Source organism: Schistocerca cancellata, chromosome 4 (assembly GCF_023864275.1).
Source record: "Schistocerca cancellata isolate TAMUIC-IGC-003103 chromosome 4, iqSchCanc2.1, whole genome shotgun sequence".
Lineage (NCBI taxonomy): Eukaryota > Metazoa > Arthropoda > Insecta > Orthoptera > Acrididae > Schistocerca > Schistocerca cancellata.
The window spans coordinates 755,023,247-755,045,942 of record NC_064629.1 but is presented as its reverse complement, the minus strand read 5'-3'; the positions used below and the strand labels follow the sequence as shown (position 1 = coordinate 755,045,942).

At 44.6% G+C, this 22,696-nt stretch overlaps 1 protein-coding gene across 1 annotated transcript in view; it reads right to left on the bottom strand.

Moving 5' to 3' along the window:
- Window positions 1-22,696, bottom strand: part of LOC126184487 (uncharacterized) — a 514,130-nt gene that overhangs the window by 357,968 nt on the left and 133,466 nt on the right. The gene's annotated exons all lie outside the window — the stretch shown is intronic.

Genomic DNA, 22,696 nt, shown 5'->3' with positions numbered 1-22,696 from the left:
CACTCATCGAAAAGGCTCAGGTGCTGATTTCGGAGGACCCGGGTCAATCGCTGAGGAAATTGGCGCCAATATTTAATGTCATCGAATGAACAATGCGTCAGATGGCAGAGGAGGACCTCATACGAGCCGTTTAGTCCAAAACTGTCTCTCGGATAACGTTAACATGTTCTGGTCAAAGGAGTTGTGACCGCTGAACAGCCCGCATTTGATCCCCCACGACAACTATGTTTGGAGCGTAGTCGAAAGAGTTACCAAAAAGACGAGGCACCCTAAAGTATCTCTACGCACCGCTATCAAAGCAGCATTCGCGAATATGGACAGCACTGTTTTAAAGAGTGCGTGCGATCGCTTCAGGACAAGATTGGAGGCGGTCATTGCGGCTGAAGGGAGTTACATCGAGTAATGTTGCTCTTGAAAGATACCACCACTTATACACTCCTGGAAATTGAAATAAGAACACCGTGAATTCATTGTCCCAGGAAGGGGAAACTTTATTGACACATTCCTGGGGTCAGATACACCACATGATCACACTGACAGAACCACAGGCACATAGACACAGGCAACAGAGCATGCACAATGTCGGCACTAGTACAGTGTATATCCACCTTTCGCAGCAATGCAGGCTGCTATTCTCCCATGGAGACGATCGTAGAGATGCTGGATGTAGTCCTGTGGAACGGCTTGCCATGCCATTTCCACCTGGCGCCTCAGTTGGACCAGCGTTCGTGCTGGACGTGCAGACCGCGTGAGACGACGCTTCATCCAGTCCCAAACATGCTCAATGGGGGACAGATCCGGAGATCTTGCTGGCCAGGGTAGTTGACTTTACACCTTCTAGAGCACGTTGGGTGGCACGGGATACATGCGAACGTGCATTGTCCTGTTGAAACAGCAAGTTCCCTTGCCGGTCTAGGAATGGTAGAACGATGGGTTCGATGACGGTTTGGATGTACCGTGCACTATTCAGTGTCCCCTCGACGATCACCAGTGGTGTACGGCCAGTGTAGGAGATCGCTCCCTACACCATGATGCCGGGTGTTGGCCCTGTGTGCCTCGGTCGTGTGCAGTCCTGATTGTGGCGCTCACCTGCACGGCGCCAAACACGCATACGACCATCATTGGCACCAAGGCAGAAGCGACTCTCATCGCTGAAGACGACACGTCTCCATTCGTCCCTCCATTCACGCCTGTCGCGACACCACTGGAGGCGGGCTGCACGATGTTGGGGCGTGAGCGGAAGACGGCCTAACGGTGTGCGGGACCGTAGCCCAGCTTCATGGAGACGGTTGCGAATGGTCCTCGCCGATACCCCAGGAGCAACAGTGTCCCTAATTTGCTGGGAAGTGGCGGTGCGGTCCCCTACGGCACTGCGTAGGATCCTACGGTCTTGGCGTGCATCCGTGCGTCGCTGCGGTCCGGTCCCAGGTCGACGGGCACGTGCACCTTCCGCCGACCACTGGCGACAACATCGATGTACTGTGGAGACCTCACGCGCCACGAGTTGAGCAATTCGGCGGTACGTCCACCCGGCCTCCCGCATGCCCACTATACGCCCTCGCTCAAAGTCCGTCTACTGCACATACGGTTCACGTCCACGCTGTCGCGGCATGCTACCAGTGTTAAAGACTGCGATGGAGCTCCGTATGCCACGGCAAACTGGCTGACACCGACGGCGGCGGTGCACAAATGTTGCGCAGCTAGCGCCATTCGACGGCCAACACCGCGGTTCCTGGTGTGTCCACTGTGCCGTGCGTGTGATCATTGCTTGTACAGCCCTCTCGCAGTGTCCGGAGCAAGTATGGTGGGTCTGACACACCGGTGTCAATGTGTTCTTTTTTCCATTTCCAGGAGTGTATGTATAAGGATTTTCACTTTCATTGTATTTTGTTTCAATAAATTTGCTTTAAAAAATTCATTTGTCCGGATTTAATGGCCGCACCCTGTAGAAGTATCATTTTCAATCTGGAAAGCAGCTGAAAGATTTGTGTGTGCAGATACTGACAGTCTGCGCTTTTTTCCACTTGTAATTTTCGTGTAACATATTTTCGTCATAGCATTCTAGCAATGATCAAACCCTGACGCAGATAATAAATGTTATGTTATGTACAGTCCCATAGATGTTACTCGTTCCGAACAGGCCATGAAGGCCCAAACGTACGGTGTTATCCTCAGCCCACAGGCGTCACTGGATGCGGATATGGAGGGGCATGTGGTCAGCACACCGCTCTCCCAGCCGTATGTCAATTTACGAGACCTGAGCCGCTACTTCTCAGTCAAGTAGCTCCTCAGTTTGCCTCACAAGGGCTGAGTGCACCCCGCTTGCCAACAGCGCTCGGCAGACCGGATGGGTACCCATCCCAGACCGACAGTGCTTAACTTAGGTGATTTGACGGAAACCGGTGGTACCACTGCGGCAAGGCTGTTGGCCATAGATGTTACTAAGAAGTGAAAAGATGTGGTATATAAATTTGTTTCCAGGATTGCATGAAGCAATCATAACTTTGATCCGTAGTGTTTCGTGGAAAAGAACGAAACCATAACAAAACACTTTCCTACTAATACTGTTTAAGAACATGAATAATAATTTTCTTTCTCAATTTCACATAATCTTTCGCGAGTAACACGCAAGTGATTAAATTTCACACTTGACTTACTTCAGATTAGATTGTTACAACGCCTAATATGTTCCACGATTTGCCCTTGAAAGTTATAACTATTATTTGCGCTCACTGGTTTATTACGTTTTGTTCGGCATTACACCTTCATAGCACTTAACTGGGTTGTGCTGCTCCTTTGCAGTTCAGGCTGCCGGTGTTCGGACCTTAAATTGCTGTTCTTGACAAGTAGGTTCGTTTCAGCAGTATAATGTGAGTGCCGGCCTCTGTGGCCGAGCGGTTCTAGGCGCTTCCGTCTGGAACCGCGCGACCGCTACGGTCGCAGGTTCTAATCCTGTCTAGGGCACATGGATGTGTCTGATGTCCTTAGGTTAGTTAGGTTGAAGTAGTTCTAAGTTACAGGGGACTGATGACAGATGTTAAGTCCCATAGTGCTCAGAGCCATTTGAATCATTTTTTTATAATGTGCGTCTGCGCATCCGTATGGTAGAACGGGAGAAATAAATCTGCGAAGAATGGAAAGGATTCGTGGAATAAGTTGAGCTTATACCTTGCATCGAGAGTCTTATTCGCTACATATCTTAACAAACAGTAAATCGGTCATCAGTATAAGTTTCAACGCGACAGCTCTTTGCTACCCATGATCTTATCGGACGTGTTGTCCCCTTGTACTGCACCAGTTTGTGAAACTACTCATCCAGTCGGTTCTAGGGGTCCTAATGTTGAACATGGAATTCGAATCACGCAGCGTCATGAAGTTTTCACATACACAACGTACTGCCTGAGGTGAAAGCCATCACCTGCCAGAAGAAACTCTAGAACTGAACGTTGATTGAACGTTAGATGTTTGGCTGAGTAGTCTGGTCCCTAAAGAATCAGATGGACATGCTTTAATGAGTTTCTGAAAACATTCAGTCCTATCCGAAGTGAATAAAAACCTACAGAAAATTTCATCGAAATTGTTGAGGAAAGATAACTGACGAAAACAAATCGTCATTGTGTTTCGCGCTTTACTTCTAGAAACCGTTTGTTGTTGGAAGTAATTTCAGTCCGTCAGTGCCATTCGTTCCAGTTCATTTCTGAATGTAAGTTCCACAGCGAACGGCACAGCATAGACACAGGGGAAGAGAAAGATACGGTAGACATATTTCCCTCTTTTCTTCACAAACCTGCGCGATTCCAGTGAGAGTACAAGTAAAATACCTTGTGGAAGACTGTAAATGCGTTGACTATCTGGACGAATCGCTTTTACAACTGAATGTGCGCCTTAAAATCACAAAAAAAGAAAAACTATTCGTGGAGGGCGAATGACAGTGAAGCTCAGTGATATTCAGGGCTCCCATTAGTTTCCAGTACATTTTTCTTCTAGTTATGGAGGACATAAAGATGCTAGAGAATCAGTCGGTACCAAGACTGTATATTTATTTGTATACTGTCAATCACACCGTACTACTGTGCAGAGCTGAACACCACGTGAAATTTAACGCTGGATTCTGGATGCTTGCCGAGATCTGAGAAAGTGGGCAACTAACTGGCAAGTCGAATGGAAAGGAACCGAAAGTCAGGCACTCCTATTCACAGAAAGACGACCTCCAGAAATTAGAAGCATATGACTATTGAATTTTTGGAAATTTGTGGTAAGTTCCTATGGGACCAAACTGCTGAGGTCATCGGTCCCTAGGCTTACACACTGCTTAATGTAACTTAAACTAACTTACGCTAGGGACAACACACACCCACCCATGCCCGAGGAAGGACTCTAACCTCCGACGGGAGGAGCCGAGCGAACCGTGGCAAGACGCCGTGGACCACGCGGCGACTATTGAATACTCTAGTTCAATAGACGACAGTCATGTACTACGCGATGATATTTGATCGCTAGCTAAGGTTCAAACAAACAAAAGAGACTCACATCGACAATCCGCAACGGCTTCAGAACCAGACACTGCGATGCGTAGTCGACATGCCAATAAACTTGCCGGACTGCTACACGTATACTTCCCGCCGACGACGAAGAATTAGAGATCAGACAATTAGAGAAATAACAGGCCACCTCGATCATCGGAATGAGGTATCAGGTGGCTACAAGCGACCAGTGGCAGTGCTGTATTTGGAGTAAAATCACGAGAAGGAGGTAAATCTATCTTTCATAATCCAGTGGTTACCAAGAAGCACGTCATATCAACCACTTAAGAAAAGCAGTCAATACTTGAAAGGTAATACACTACGCCAAACCACTAAATAATACGGTACAATCCGTTAACAGAAGATAGCTTCCTCCACGAAGTCCACAAAACACTTTTATGTCCACATCCGAGCCAGTGTGTGGTACATCCAACTCGTAGCCAAGTACATCTTCTCATTCCTAGCAGCCGGCGAAGTAGAGGCGTCATTGGAGAGGTTACATTCAAGGAAAGTAGGTGCCTCTCACATGCTAATAAACCTTATGATATTTCAATGACGCAGTACTTGATTGTGAAACATGTGATGTCTTATATTCTGTAACGAAATTTTATGATCTGAAGATGATTGTGAGCACAATCGAAACCGGTCATATTATTTTATAAACTCACGGTCTAGACAAATAAAACTGAAGTAATATCTGGCGTTACCCAAGGAAATGTTATCTACACCTACATCTTAATACATACTCCGCAAACCACCGTACAGTGCGTGGCGGAGGGTACCCTGTACCACAACTAGTCGTTCCCTTTCCTGTTCCAGTCGCAGATAGAGCGAGGGAGAAACGACTGTCTACATGCCTCTGTATGAGTTCTAATTTCTCGTGTCTTATCTTCGTGATCCCTACGCGAAATGTATGTTGCTGGCAGTAGGAACGCTCTGCAGTCAGCTTCAAATGCCGGCTCTCTAAATTTTCTCAGTAGTGTTCTACTAAATTGATGTGTTCTTCCCTTCAGGGATTCCCACATGAGCTCCCGAAGCATATCTGTAACACTTGCTTGAACACCGAAGCTATCGGTAACAAATCTAGCAGTTCGCTTCTGAATTTCTTCGATGTCTTCTTTCAATTTGCCCTGGTGCGAATGCTAAACACTCGAGCAGTAATCAAGAATAGGTAGCACTCGTGTCCTCTATGCGGTGTCCTTTACACGTGAACCACATTTTCCTAAAATTCTCCCAATAAACCGAAGTGGACCGTACGCCTTCTGTACCACAATCCTCACATGCTCGTTCCATTTCATATCGCTTCGCAACGTTACGTCCAGATATTTAAACGATGCCACTGTTGCAAGCAGGATGCTTCTAATACTATATCCGAAAATTACGGATTTGTTTTTCCTACTCATCCACATTAACCTACATTTTTCTACAGGGCTATTACAAATGACTGAAGCGATTTCATAAATTCACTGTAGCTCCATTCATTGACATATGGTCACGACACACTACAGATACGTAGAAAAACTCATAAAGTTTTGTTCGGCTGAAGCCGCACTTCAGGTTTCTGCCGCCAGAGCGCTCGAGAGCGCTGTGAGACAAAATGGCGACAGGAGCCGAGAAAGCGTATGTCGTGCTTGAAATGCACTCACATTAGTCAGTCATAACAGTGCAACGACACTTCAGGGCGAAGTTCAACAAAGATCCACCAACTGCTAACTCCATTCGGCGATGGTATGCGCAGTTTAAAGCTTCTGGATGCCTCTGTAAGGGGAAATCAACGGGTCGGCCTGCAGTGAGCGAAGAAACGGTTGAACGCGTGCGGGCAAGTTTCACGCGTAGCCCGCGGAAGTCGACGAATAAAGCAAGCAGGGAGCTAAACGTACCACAGCCGACGGTTTGGAAAATCTTACGTAAAAGGTTAAATCAGAAGCCTTACCGTTTACAATTGCTAGAAGCCCTGACACCCGATGACAAAGTCAAACGCTTTGAATTTTCGGCACGTTTGCAACAGCTCATGGAAGAGGATGCGTTTAGTGCGAAACTTGTTTTCAGTGATGAAGCAACACTTTTTCTTAATGGTGAAGTGAACAGACACAATGTGCGAATCTGGGCGGTAGAGAATCCTCACGCATTCGTGCAGCAAATTCGCAATTCACCAAAAGTTAACGTGTTTTGTGCAATCTCACGGTTTAAAGTTTACGGCCCCTTTTTCTTCTGCGAGAAAAACGTTACAGGACACGTGTATCTGGACATGCTGGAAAATTGGCTCATGCTACAACTGGAGACCGACAGCGCCGACTTCATCTTTCAACAGGATGATGCTCCACCGCACTTCCATCATGATGTTCGGCATTTCTTAAACAGGAGATTGGAAAACCGATGGATCGGTCGTGTTGGAGATCATGATCAGCAATTCATGTCATGGCCTCCACGCTCTCCCGACTTAACCCCATGCGATTTCTTTCTGTGGGGTTATGTGAAAGATTCAGTGTTTAAACCTCCTCTACCAAGAAACGTGCCAGAACTGCGAGCTCCCATCAACGATACTTTCGAACTCATTGATGGGAACATGCTGCGCCGAGTGTGGGAGGAACTTGATTATCGGCTTGATGTCTGCCGAATCACTAAAGGGGCACATATCGAACATTTGTGAATGCCTAAAAAAACTTCTCGAGTTTTTGTATGTGTGTGCAAAGCATTGTGAAAATATCTCAAATAATAAAGTTACTGTAGAGCTGTGAAATCGCTTCAATCATTTGTAATAACCCTGTACATTAAGAGCAAGCTGCCAATTATCACACCAACTAGAAATTTTGTCTAGGTCATCTTTTATCAATCTACAGTCACTTATCTTCGGTACCTTCCTGTATACCACAGTATCATCATCGAACAACCGCAGATTGCTGCCCACCCTGTCTGCCAAATCATTTATGTACATACAAAATAGCAACGGTCCTATCACACTTCCCTGGGCCATTCCTGATGTTACCCCTGTATCCGATGAACACCCGCCGTCGAGGACAACATACTGGGTTCTGTTAAGTCTTCGAGCCAGTCACATATCTGGGAGCCTGTTCCTTATGCACGTAACTTCGTTAACAGCCTGCAGTGGGGTACCGTATCGGATGATTTTCGGAAATCTAGAAATATGGAATCAGCCTGTTGCCCTTCATCGATGGTTCGCAGTATATCACGTGAGAAAAGAGCAAGCTGGGTTTCGCACGACCGATGCTTTCTAAAGCTGTGCTGATCCGTGGACATGAGCTTTCCGGCCTCTAGAAAATTTATTATATTCGAACTTAGAATATGCTCTAGAATTCTGCAGCAGACCGATGTTAAGGATATTGGTCTGTAGTTCTGAGGATTCGTTCTTTTATCCTTCTTACAGACAGAAGTCACCTGCGCTTTTTTCCACTCGCCTGGCACTTTGCGCTGGTCGAGACATTCGCGATAAATGCAAATTAAGTACGGGGCCAATGACGCAGTGTACTCTTTGTAAAGCCGAATTGGGATTCCATCTAGACCTGGTGAATTATTTGTTTTCAGCTCTTTCAATTTTTCCCCTACGCCAGTGATGCTTATTACTATGTCACCCATACGGGACTCCATGTGAAGGTCAAACGACGATTTCTTGAACGTGGTATTTAAAAGACCCGCTCAGTGATTTTACATACAATCAAAATTTCTTCACGTTCTCCACCAGATCTACAGCCAAGGTACGACGGTGGTAGCTGTTGTATGCTTCGCCCATAGATCGTATCACAGACGCACGTATCTCTACTAATCTTTCCCTGTTGTCATTTGCGCGTCCTCTTTGAACGGAGAGTGCAACAGCCTTTGCTTGCTCAGCGTTTTCCGAATTTAGTTATTACACCACGTTGTGTATTTTCCGTGCTTCCTCTGCTTACTAGGCAAATACTTGTCCAGAGCAAGATTTATAATCTGTTTAAACTTTGCTCATAATTCCTCTATGTCCATCATTTTGGAACTAAATGATTTTAGTACATTGCCTAAGTGAGACGCTAACAACTGCTTATCTGCTCTTTCTAGCAGAAACACTCTCCTAGCCCTCTTGACTTGTTTATTAACTTTTGTAACCATAATTGCTATGGTGATATCATGGTCGCTAATTCTCGTCTCTATACTGACACCATCGATAAGGTCCATCTGTTTGTCGCTACAAGGTCCATGATACTTCCATTGCACGTGGGTGTCCAACTAGATGCTCAAGACAGTTTTCGAAAAACGTGTTCAAAAGTATTTCTCAAGACCGTCTGACTGTACCCCCCGCAGTAAATCCGTACACGTGCAAGTCTACACTCGGTAGGATAAAGTCACCACCAACTACACACATCAAATAGTTCAAATGGCTCTGAGCACTATGGGACTTAACATCTGAGGTCATCAGTCCCCTAGAACTTAGAACTACTTAAACCTAACCAACCTAAGGACATCACACACATCCATGCCCGAGGCAGGATTAGAACCTGTGACCGTAGCGGTCGCGCAGGTCCAGACTGAAGCGCCTAGAACCACTCGGCAACACCGGCCGGCTCAACTACACACATCAAAACGAGTTTTGCATCACCCCGGTTCCCAGAACTCCTGAAGATAGACGTTGACTGTGGATATTGTATCAAAGACACAGTCCCTTTGACTGTTCAGAGACGTTACTAAACCTGCCTAAAGATGTAAACAACCATGCACGAACGGCGTCTATTAGACGGACGGGGTCCGACAGCCGATCAGTTCCAGTCATTCCACCAGGAAGGAGGTACACGGCTCGTGTTGTCTGATATTCCACCATGCCTAGACGGTCAGTACCGCTGTTCGATCGCGTCCGCATTGTTACTTTGTGCCAGGAAGGGCTCTCAACAAGGGCAGTGTCCGGGTGTCTCGGAGTGAACCAAAGCGATGTTGTTCGGACATGGAGGAGATACACAGACACAGTAACTGTCCATGACATGCCTCGCTCAGGCCGTCCAAGGGCTACTACTGCAGTGGATGACCGCTACGTACGGATTATGGCTCGGAGGAACCATGACAGCAACGAAACCATGTTGAATAATGCTTTTCGTGCAGCCACACGACTTCGTGTTACAGCTCAAACTGTGCGCAATAGCCTGCATGATTCGCAGCTTCGCTCCCGACGTCCATGGCGAGGTCCATCTTTGCAACCACAACACCATGCAGTGCGGTACAGATGGGCCAAACAACATGTCGAATGGACCTTTCAGGATTGGCATCACGTTCCCTTCACCGATGAGTGTCGCATATGCCTTCAACCAGACAATCGTCGGAGACGTGTTTGGAGGCAACCCGGTCAGGCTGAACGCCTCAGACACACTGTCCAGCGAGTGCAGCAAGGTAGAGGTTCATTGTCGTTTTGGGGTGGCATTATGTGGGGCCGACGCACGCCGCTGGTGGTCATGGAAGGAGCCGTAACGGCTGTACGATTCGTGAATACCATCTTCCGACCGATAGCGCAACCATATCGGCAGCATATTGGCGAGGCATTCGTCTTCATGGAAGACAATTTTGGCCCCAATCATGCACATCTTGTGAATGACTTCCTTCAGGATAACAACATCGCTCGATTAGAGTGGCCAGCATTTTCCACAGACATGAACCCTATCGAACACGCCTGGGATAGATTGAAAAGGGCTGTTTATGGACGACGTGACCCACCAACCACTCTGAGGGATCTCCGCCGAATCACCGTTGAGAAGTGGAACAATCTGGACTAATAGTGCCTTCATGAAATTGTGGATAGTATGCCACGACAAATACAGGCATGCATGAATGCAAGAGAACATGCTACTGGGTATTAAAGATACCGGTCTGTACAGCAATCGGAACTACCACCTCTGAAGGTCTCGCTATATGGTGGTACAATATGCAATGTGTGGTTTTCATGAGCAATAAAAAGGGCAATTTTCTGCACAGGTTCCGGAACTCTCGGAACCGAGGTGATGCAATCCTTTTATTGATGTGTGTAGTATTACATGTTCTTGGTATTTATGCGCAACTGACCACAGACGTTCTTTGAATGACTCTACAACTCTCACAGCGGAGTCGGATGGTCGGTAAAGACATCCAACAATTACCTTGTTTTCACGTAGACATGTTATGCGCGACCAGGTAACTTCACTATCACTCTCAGTTTCAACCTCAGTAGAAACAATAGTTTTGTCGACTTCAATGAACTCTCTCCCATCTATCGGCATCTAATCTGTCCTTCCGATTAACATTCCAACACTCTGTAAATATCTCAGAACTTTTTACTTCGAGTTTTAGCCAGCTCTCAGTCCCAAGAATAATTTGAGAGTTGTCTTGAGAATTTTCCTGGAGGGCAGTAAATTTGGGACCTTTGTTTCGAATACTTAGACAGGTTACTGATAAAATTTTTACAGTCGAATTGTCTTTACCCTGAACGTGCTCTAATTTCTCTATACGTGTATCGACTGGCGAGTGTTCATATACAACTGTTCGCTCGACGAAAGATCCGTACCCAAAGACTGGAAAGTAGCACAGGTCACACCAATATTCAAGAAAGGTAGTAGGAGTAATCCACTAAATTACAGGCCCATATCGTTAACGTCGATATGCAGCAGGATTTTAGAACATATATTGTGTTCGAACATAATGAATTAATTCGAAGAAAACGGTCTATTGACACACAGTCAACATGGGTTTAGAAAACATCGTTCCTGTGAAACACAACTAGCTCTTTATTCACATGAAGTGCTGAGTGCTATTGACAAGGGATTTCAGAACGATTCCATATTTCTGGATTTCCAGAAGGCTTTGGACACTATACCACACAAGCGGCTCGTAGTGAAATTGCGTGCTTATGGAATATCGTCTCAGTTATGTGGCTGGATCTGTGATTTCCTGTCGGAGAGGTCACAGTTCGTTGTAATTGACGGAAAGTCATCGAGTAAAACAGAAGTGATTTCTGGCGTTCCCCAAGGTAGTGTTATAGGCCCTTTGCTGTTCCTTATCTATATAAACGATTTGGGAGAGAATCTGAGCAGCCGTCTTAGACTGTTTACAGATGACGCTGTCGTTTATCGACTAATGAAGTCATCAGAAGATCAAAACAAACTGCAAAACGATTTAGAAGAAGTATTGGAATGGTGCGAAAAGTGGCAGTTGACCTTAAATAAAGAAAGGTGTGAGGTCATCCACATGAGTGTTAAAAGGAACGCGATAAACTTCGGTTACACGATAAATCAGTCTAATCTAAAAGCCGCAAATTCAACTAAATACCTAGGTATTACAATTACGGGCAATGTAAACTGGAAGGAACAAACAGAAAATGTTGTGGGGAAGGCTGACCAAAGACTGCGTTTTATTGTCAGGACACTTAGAAAATGTAACAAAAAAAATGGTTCAAATGGCTCTGAGCACTATGGGACTTAACATCTATGGTCATCAGTCCCCTAGAACTTATAACTACTTAAACCTAACTAACCTAAGGACATCACACAACACCCAGTCATCACGAGGTAGAGAAAATCCCTGACCCCGCCGGGAATCGAACCCGGGAACCCGGGCGCGGGAAGCGAGAACGCTACCGCACGCCGCTGGTGGTCATGGAAGGAGCCGTAACGGCTGTACGATTCGTGAATACCATCTTCCGACCGACAGCGCAACCATATCGGCAGCATATTGGCGAGGCATTCGTCTTCATGGAAGACAATTTTGGCCCCAATCATGCACATCTTGTGAATGACGAAAATGTAACAGAACTACTAAAAAGACTGCCTACACTACGCTTGTCCGTCCATTTTTAGAATACTGTTGCGCGGTGTGGGATCCTTACCAGATAAGACTGACTGAGTACATCGAAAAAGTTCGAAGAAAGGCAGCACGTTTTGTATTATCGCGAAATATGGAAGAGAATGTGACAGAAATGATACAGGATTTAGGCTGGACATCATTAAAAGAAAGACTTTTTCTCCTCCGAATGCGAAAATATTTTGTTGACACCGACTTACATAGGGAGTTTAGTTGTTCATTCTTCCCGCGCGCTAGACGAGATTGGAATAATAGAGAACTGTGAAGGTGGTTCGATGAACCCTCTGCCAGGCACTTAAATGTGATTTGCAGAATATCCATGCAGATGTAAATGTAGATGTACCTCAAACTACTGCCTAACCTAAAAAAAACCATATGCACTCCATAAGTACTCTGCTTCTTTTGTATAATGTACCCCTGACCTATCAAACGGAGTCCTACAAGTCCCCATCCGATAACGCAGGTCCTGAAATCTGCAGCCAAGACCGTCACAGAGGTGACGAAGCCTTTGGTTGAGATTCTCCACTCGACTGCAAACCAAAAGAGCCTGATCAGGAAATTGCGAGCTCTGCTTGCACGCCTCGTCGAGGCCAGCGGTCTTCAATACCTCAGCCAGCCGCCTGTAAGAACTGAGGATGGTTCAACCTATGCGACAGGCGGCGTGCCGACGTGAGCCACAACCTGCAGACGACTGCACCCTGCACGCTCCACAGCCGCAGGCAAGGCCGCCTCCACATGTCGGATGAGACACGCCGGCAGACATACAGAGTGCACATTGATTCTCTTTCCAGCCCTGAACGCTAGCTTCCTAAGGGGTTCCATAACGCGCCTATAGGCCCTCTACCGTTCCTGATCTACATAAACGATTTTGGAGACAATCTGAATAGCCATCTTCGATTTTTTGCCAATGATGCTGTCATTTACCTCTTTTAAAGTCGTCAGATGATCAAAATCCATAGCAAAACGATTTAGACAAGATATCTGAATGGTGCGAAACGTGGCAATTGACTCTAAAGAATGAAAAGTGTGAAGACATCGACATGAGTACTAAAAGGAATCGCCGGCCTGTGTGGCCGTGCGGTTCTAGGCGCTTCAGTCTGGAACCGCGTGATCGCTACGGTCGCAGGTTCGAATTCTGCCTCGGGCATGGATGTGTGTGATGTCCTTAGGTTAGTTAGGTTTAAGTAGTTCTAAGAAGGAAACCTCCCCATCCCATCCCCCTCAGATTTAGTTATAAGTTGACACAGTGGATAGGCCTTGAAAAACTGAACACAGATCAGTCGAGAAAACGGGAAGAAGTTGTGTGGAACTATGAAAAAAATAAGCAAAATATACAAACTGAGTAATCCATGCGCAAGATGAGCAGTATCCAGGGCAGTACGAGCTTAGGAGCGCAGTGGTCCTGTGGTTAGCGTGAGTAGCTGCGGAACGAGAGGTCCTTGGTTTAAATCTTCCGCGGAGTGAAAAGTTTACTTTCTTTATTTTCGCAAATTTATTATCTGTCCGTTCGTTCATTGACGTCTCTGTTCACTGTAGTAAGTTTAGTGTCTGTGTTTTGCGACCGCACCGCAAAACCGTGCGATTAGTAGACGAAGGGACGTGCCTCTCCAATGGGAACCGAAAACATTTGATCGCAAGGTCATAGGTCAACCGATTCCTCCACAGGAAAACACGTCTGATATATTCTATACGACACTGGTGACGGCACGTGCGTCACACGACAGGAATATGTTGTCGACCCACCTAACTTGTACACTTGGCGAATGGGTAAAAAGATTCTTCTACCTTGCCCGATTTAGGTTTTCGTGTGGATGTGATAATCACTCCCAGAGATGTATTTAGGTGTAGCGTCCCCACACTACGGCGCAGTTACCTCACATCGGACGGACGGACGGACAGATAATAATTGTCTGAAAATAAAAAATTAAACTTTTTCACTCGAGGGAAGACTTGAACCAAGGAACTCATGTTCCGCAGCTGCTCACGCTAACCACGGACCACGGCGCTCCTGAGCATAATTTCTCCTTGATGTTGCGTATCTTGCGCATGGACTACTCAGTTTTTATATTTTGCTTTTTTTTTTCATAGTCTCACACAACTTCTTCCTGTTTTCTCGATTGATCTGTGTTCAGTTTTTCAAGGCCTATCCACTGTGATAACTTATAACTAAATCTGAGGGGGGTGCTATGGGGAGGTTCCCTTGTAAGTTCTAGGGGACTGATGACCACAGATGTTAAGTCCCATAGTGCTCAGAGCCATTTGAACCATTTGAACTAAAAGGAATCCACTAAATTTCTGTTACACTATAAATCACGCAAAACTAAAGGCTGTAAATTCAACTAAATACTTAGGAATTACAGTTATGAACAACTTAAACTGGAATGATCACATAGATAATGTTGTGGGGAAAGCCAGCGAAAGACTGCGATTTGTTGGCAGGTCTACTAAAGAGACTGCTTACACCACTTGTCCGCCCCCTTCTGGAGAATTCCTTTGCAGGGAGGGCAGAGGATATAGAAAAGTTTCAAAGTATGCAGCTCGTTTTGTATTATAGCGAAATAGGAGAAAGAGTGCCACGGACATGGTACGTAAATTGGGTTGGTAGTCATTAAAACAAAGGCGCTTTTGTTCCGCAAGATCTTTTCGTGAAATTTCAGTCACCAACTTTCTCTTCTGATCGCGAAAATATTCTGCTGGCGCCCACCTACATAGAGAAATGGTCATCATAATAAAATTAGAGAAATCAGAACTCGCAGAGAGAAAATTAAGTGCTTGTTTTTCCCGCTGTTCGAGAGTGGAACGGTAGAGAAATATCTTGAACGTGGAACCTTCTGTCAGGTACTTAATTGTCAACTGCAGAGTAGTCATGTAGATGTAGATGCATACATTCCATAGACACCATTCAAGTTTATGCACCAAATGCTCGTATTCTGATGAGGAGATACAATACATCAACGAAGAGATATAGAAAATGATGAATAATAGTAAATCCCGCTTCAAGACGTAATCGAGGATTTAATGCAAAACTTGGAAACTTAGGATATGATACCAGAAATAAGAGATGTCATATGTTGGCATAATCTGCCGAGAAGAACAAAATATTCGTCATGTACACTTTTTTCCAAAGAAAATGTATCTGGCAACGACAAAATGAAACTAAAAATGAAATGGATTGCACTTTATTTATAAATGCATTTATATCTACATCTACACTCATGCTCATAAATTAAGGATAATGCTGATACATGATGAAACAATGCTCTGGTGAGCGGTTTGCGGGTTTAAATCACTTCGGGTTACGGCCATGCGGTACATTTGACCTGCAGTCATCGCACGATGGCGCTGGCAGCAGTCCACATACGCAAAGGTATATTGGTGCATGTCAGAGAACGGTGCAGCGAGTAATGTGCAGCCGTTTTCAGACGTGCTAATGGTGACTGTGTGTTGAAAATGGCTCAGAGAACACATATTGATGACGTTATGAGGGGTGGAATACTAGGGCGACTGGAGGCTGGTCGAACACAGCAGGTCGTAGCACTGGCCCTCCGTGTGCCACAAAGTGTGATCTCAAGATTATGGCAACGATTCCAGTAGACAGGAAACGTGTCTAGGCGCTACAGTACGAGACGTCCACAGTGTGCAACACCACAAGAAGACCTATATCTCACCATCAGTGTCCGCAGACGGCCACGGAGTACTGCAGGTAGTCTTGTTCGGGACCTTACCGCAGCCACTGGAACATTTGTCTCCAGACACACAGTCTACACATGACTGAACAGACGTGGTTTATTCGTCCGGAGACCTGCAAGGTGCATTCCATTGACCCCTGGTCACAGGAGAGCCCGTAAAGCCTGTTCTCAAGAACACAGTAATGGTCATTGGAAAAATGGTCCCAGGTTATGTTCACGGACGAGTCCAGGTATAGTCTGAACAGTGATTCTCGCCAGGTTTTCATCTGGCGTGAACCAGGAACCAGATACCAACCCCTTAATGTCCTTGAAAGGGACCTGTATGGAGGTCGTGGTTTGATGGTGTGGGGTGGGATAATGATTGGTGCAGGTACACCCCCGCATGTCTTTGACAGAGGAACTGTAACAGGTCAGGTTTATCGGGACGTCATTCTGCACCAGTATGTCCGCCTTTTCAGGGGTGCAGTGGGTCCCACCTTCCTCCTGATGGATGATAACGCACGGCCCCACTGAGCTGCCATCGTGGAGGAGTACCTTGAAACAGAAGATATCAGGCGAATGGAGTGGCCTGCTTGTTCTCCTGACCTAAACCCCATCGAGCACGTCTGGGATGCTCTCGGTCGACGTATCGCTGCACGTCTTCACGCCCCTACGACACTTCAGAAGCTCCGACAGGCACTGGTGCAAGAATGATAGGCTATACTCCAGCAGCTGATCGACCACCTGATCCAGAGCATGCCAACCCGTTGTGCGGTTTGTGTATGTGTTCATGATGATTGTATCCCATATTGATGTCAGGGTACATACGCAGGAAACAGTGGCGTTTTGTAGCACATGTGTTTCGGGACGTTTTTCTCAAGTTATCGCCAATACTGTGGACTTACAGATCTGTGTCGTGTGTGTTCCCTATGTGCCTATTCTATTAGCACCAGTTTTGTGTAGTGCCACGTTGTGTGGCACCACATTCTGCAATTATCCTTAATTTGTGAGCATGAGTATACTTCACATTCTGCAAGGCTCCTAACAGTGTGTGGCGGATGGTACTTCTGGTACCACTAAATCATCCCCTCTTCCCTGTTCCACTCGTTATGGCGCGTGGAAAGACTCAGTGTCGGTAAGCCTCTGTGTTACCTCTAATTTCTCGAATTTTCTCGTCGCGGTCTTGCTCACTTCGTGAAATGCGCTCACTCGAAATTACATTAACAAACCTCTCAGTGTTGCATAACGCCACTCTTGTAACATCTGCCACTGGCGTTTGTTGAGCATCTCGGTAAGGCTCTCGCGCGAACTAAACGAACCCGTTACGAAAAATGCCACTCTTCGTTGGATCTTTTCCGTCTCTTCTATCAGTCCTACCTGGCAAGGATCCCAAACTGATGATCACTACTAAAGAATCAGTCGAACAAGCGTCTTGTAAGCCACCTCCTTCGTAGATGAGTTACATTTCTTTAATATTTTTCCTATGGATCTTAGTCTGCATCTGCTTTTCCTACTATTTGTTTTATGTGATCATTCCACTTAAAGCCGCTCTGGATGGTTACCCCTAAATATCTTACGGTAGATACTGCTACCAGCGATTTCTTATTAATAGTATAGTTGTACAGTAGCGGATTTCTTTTCATATGTATGCGCAATGTGTTACATTTATTTACGTTCAGAGTCGACTCCCAGAGCATGCGCCACTCATCAATCCTCTGTAGGTAATTCTGGAAATCACTACTGTGTTCTGTCTTGCTACTTTCTTACAGACCATCTCATCATCTGCGGACAGTCTTAAAGAGATTCCGACGCTTTCTACAAGATAATTTTTGTACACTATAAACAGTAACGGCCCTATCACACTCCGAAAATTATCTTTCCACCTGTAGGCTTTGTTCTGTTAGTTAGTTACATGTTCCATAGATCATTTGGACGGTTCTTTTATCGACATGATGTGGAACGGGTCACTTTATAAGATATGTATGCATGATTAGTGTTAACATTAATGAACACATTATCATTTTATTCCTACTCATGCAAGTACACTTAAAAACAAGTTTTTTTATTGTCTGCCAGATCTTAAGTAGAAATTCGTCAATGGAATAGAAGGAGTTGTCCAGGAGAAATGATTTTAGATTAGATTTAAAACTTACTTCTCTAGCTGTCAGACTTTTGTGTTATTGGGCAAATCATCAAAAAATTTTATTTCTGCTTATTAAAGTCCTCCCTGAGCCACTGGCAGCTTCAACAATAGGTAATAAAGGTCATGCTCCCCTCTAGTGATGTACGTATGTACATTACTGTTCTTCCCAAATTATGATGGATTATTTATGACGAATTTCATTAGCGAAAAAATGTATTGTGATGGCGCAGTCAAAATGCATAGCTCTTTGAAGAGGTATATACATTACGTCCGTGGGTGAACACTACATATTATTCTTAGTGCACGCTTTTGTGCAATCAATAATGTCTTCGTAATTGATGGATTGCCCCAGAAAGTTATTCTGCACGACATTACTGAGTGAAAGTATGCAAAAATGTCAAGAGGCTGATACGTTTTTTTCCAAGATTAGCAATAATACAAACAGGAAAAGTAGCTGAACTTAATTGTTTGAGAAGGCTCAGTAATATGCTTCTTCCAGATGAAGTTTTCATCAATATGTAAACGCAAAAATTTGGAGCTTTCTGTTCTAATTAATGACTCCTACTCATATGCTACATCGATTGTTGGTATGATTATATTTGCTGTACACTATGTTTTTTGTTTCAAAATTTAGGGAGACTCTATTTTCAGAGAACCACTTAATAATTCTTTGTAAAATATCATTTAATAACTCTTCTGTTGCTTTCTCTCTAATGGGATTAATTAAACACTAGTAACATCTGCAAAAAGTACGAATTTTGCTTGTTGTTACATATGTGAGGCATAGGTGTGGACACAAAATTGAAACCTGTGGTACTCCATTTGTGATTTTTTACCCCAGTCACTAAACTGTGGACCTTTCAGACTTTGTATGAATTGTTCAGCACAACCTTTTGCATTCTGTTTATCAAGTATGATTCAAACCAACTGTGTAAAGCCATGAATTTCATGAAATCTGAGTTTTTCTAAGAGAGTGTCATGATCTACACACTCGGAGGCCTTGGAGAGATCATAGAAAATAGCGACAAACGGTATATTATCGTTTAAGGCTTGTACTATTAGATGGATGAATGTATAAATAGCATTCTCAGTTAAGCAACCTTTCTGGAATCCAAACTATAATATTCTGAGTAAATTCTTTCCACGTAAGTGTGCGAGTATTCTTGAGTACATTACTTTTCCGAATATTTTGGAAAAAGATGTCAGTAAGGAAACTGGATGATAATTGTTTAAGTCTGTCCTGTCACCTTTCTTATGAAGTGGTTTAATAATTACATATTTGAACCTGTCTGGAAAAATGCCTTGCACACATCAGTAAGGGCATTACTTATTAAGATGGAAACTTATAAGAATTCAGTTTGAAATTCCTTCAGCCCCACAAGAGCTTTCTTTTCTTAGAATTTGTATAATTGCACTAATTTCAGTGAAGGATGTTGGTACTACTTCTAGTTTCTTAAGGTTTTGGGGAATGACTTTTTAATATATTCTCTTGATTGCTTCTTCGATTGAACCATTTAATTCTGCGTTTGCTGCTACATTTAGAATGTGAGTGTTAAAAGTACTTGCAGCTCGTGAATTATCAGTCACAACATTGTTATTTAGTTTAATTGTTATGGAATCTTGTACGCTGGCTGGCTGTTGTGGCTCCCATTTGAGTGTATCCTATATAGTTTTAGTCTTATTATATGTATTATTTATTTCTGTCAGGACATGCATACTTCTGGAAATTTTGATGACTTCCCTTAAAATATTAGAGTATCTTTGGTAGCATACAAGTAATGTCAGATCTTGACTTACTCTGGCATTTGCATAAATTTCCTTCTCCCTATAAAATGAGATTTTAATTATCTAAGTTAACTACAGCTTACTTGTTTTTTTAATGGATCTTTTGAATAATTTTTAGGAAATAAACTTTCAAATATAGACACAATCATAGGGAATAAACTGATTTTGACATTAGCATCTCTTTCTCTATGTACCTTATCCCATACCACCCCTTTTAGTTTACTCTTAAAACACTGTATTCATTTCTCAGTAATAAGCCTCACTGCTGTGATGGACCTGTCTCTGGGTTGTAAAGTGCAATGCTGTTTATTTCCATTAACTGTGCATAATGACATCATGATCAGATAGTCCACTAGCAACTGGGTCCACATCAGTTGTTTCAGCCTGAGCACTGTGTATAAAAATGTTATCAATCAATGTCCTACTACACTCCTGGAAATGGAAAAAAGAACACATTGACACCGGTGTGTCAGACCCACCATACTTGCTCCGGACACTGCGAGAGGGCTGTACAAGCAATGATCACACGCACGGCACAGCGGACACACCAGGAACCGCGGTGTTGGCCGTCGAATGGCGCTAGCTGCGCAGCATTTGTGCACCGCCGCCGTCAGTGTCAGCCAGTTTGCCGTGGCATACGGAGCTCCATCGCAGTCTTTAACACTGGTAGCATGCCGCGACAGCGTGGACGTGAACCGTATGTGCAGTTGACGGACTTTGAGCGAGGGCGTATAGTGGGCATGCGAGAGGCCGGGTGGACGTACCGCCGAATTGCTCAACACGTGGGGCGTGAGGTCTCCACAGCAAGCCGTTCCACAGGACTACATCCAGCATCTCTACGATCGTCTCCATGGGAGAATAGCAGCCTGCATTGCTGCGAAAGGTGGATATACACTGTACTAGTGCCGACATTGTGCATGCTCTGTTGCCGGTGTCTATGTGCCTGTGGTTCTGTCAGTGTGATCATGTGATGTATCTGACCCCAGGAATGTGTCAATAAAGTTTCCCCTTCCTGGGACAATGAATTCACGGTGTTCTTATTTCAATTTCCAGGAGTGTATATGTGTTTTAATAGTGTCGATTCGAAAAGTTCTAGAGAGACATTCTTTCGAGACCAAACATCTATATTCTTGACATTAAAGAACTAAAAGTAGGATAAACTAGAATGTCACTGGCGTTTGTTGCAGAATTCTAGTGCGAGTAGTTTACAAGTTATTGTATTTTGAATAGTTTCCACAACGACACTTGTTTGTGCCATTCAACATGCGTAGTTACTGGGTACGATGTTGTTATATTTGTTTACAGTGTGCTTGTGTGTTTCTTGAGTGCACTGAGATTTGCAGTCAATTAGTGTGTGGCAGTCCAAGCAGTAGGTCGTGAGTGGACGATGGGATTTACCAATGCAGAAAAAGTCGACATGCCTATGGTGTATGGAGAGTGTAACAAGAATGCAATTCTTTCTTGTATGGTGTATGCGACAAGATGTCCCAATAGACGTCTACCACCTCGGTATTTATTTATCAGCCTCTTCAACCATTTACGTGAAAGTGGTGGTGTAACACCCAGACAACGTAACAGGACGAAACAAGTGACGACAGAAGAGTGAGAAATTAATGTTCTTGCTGCAGTTGTAGTAGATCTGCATGTTAGCCCGCGCCCAATCGCACGAGGAAGTGACATGAGCCAGGCAAGTGTCCCATGTATTCTCCATCGACATAGATAGGTCCCATCCCTACCACATCTCTATCCAAGAACTGCATGGAAACGATTATGAGAATCATGTTAACTTATGTACATGGGCAATAAAACAGGATGCTCCATATGTCCCATGTATCTTGTTTAGTGATTAAGCCACAGTTGCCGATCATGGTCAAGTAAGCCACCGAAACATGCACTATTGGTCTGCTGGCTATCCCCTTTGGCTTCGTCGGGTGGAACGTCAGCGTCCGTGGAGTGTAAACGTATGGTGTTCGATTGTGAACCATCAGCTCATAGGCCTGTTTCTCATAGACTGAACGCACACAAGTATCGTAGCCTCCTAACAAACCATCTAGCACGGATGCTAGAAGATGTTCCTCTGCAGACTAAGAGGAACCTGTGGCAACATGATGGTTGTCCAGCTCATAGTGTACGAAGTACTAGAACATGTCTTCAAGAACTGTTTCCAAATCATTGGATTGGGCTCAGAGGACCTGTACCTTGGTCGGCCAGTTCCCCGGATTAGCGCCTGTAGACGTTTTTCTGTGGGGAAAGCTGAAAGACGCTGTCTACAAGGACATACCAACTACACCCGATGATGTGCAACGACGAATTACTGCAGTCTGCTCGGACATCTCCGCTGAAATGCTGGCACGTGTGCAGCAGTCGTTCCATACCAGACTAGAAGCGTGTATTGCCGCTGCCGGTGGTCATTTTGAACCCAACCTGTGGTGGTCAATTGTCTCGTTACTGGTCAGAATCCACTTGCGTTGTTCTTTAATGTGTGCTACAACAGGTATTGCACAAGTGTCGGTGTGGGAACTTTTCAAAATACGATATCTCGCAAAGGATTCACACTACAATCCTACAACAAACACCACTGACATTCTGGTTTACTCTACTTTTAGTCTCTTAATGTCAATAGCATTGCTCTATGTATAAAGTGTATGTTTGCACAAAAAACACACTTCCTAAGTATTATCTCGATCTGTTGATTGGCTGAAAATACGAGCCCCTGACTACCATCCATTCCGTGAAACCGCGCATTAATAGCACTTTCCATTTGCGCAATGTTTGGA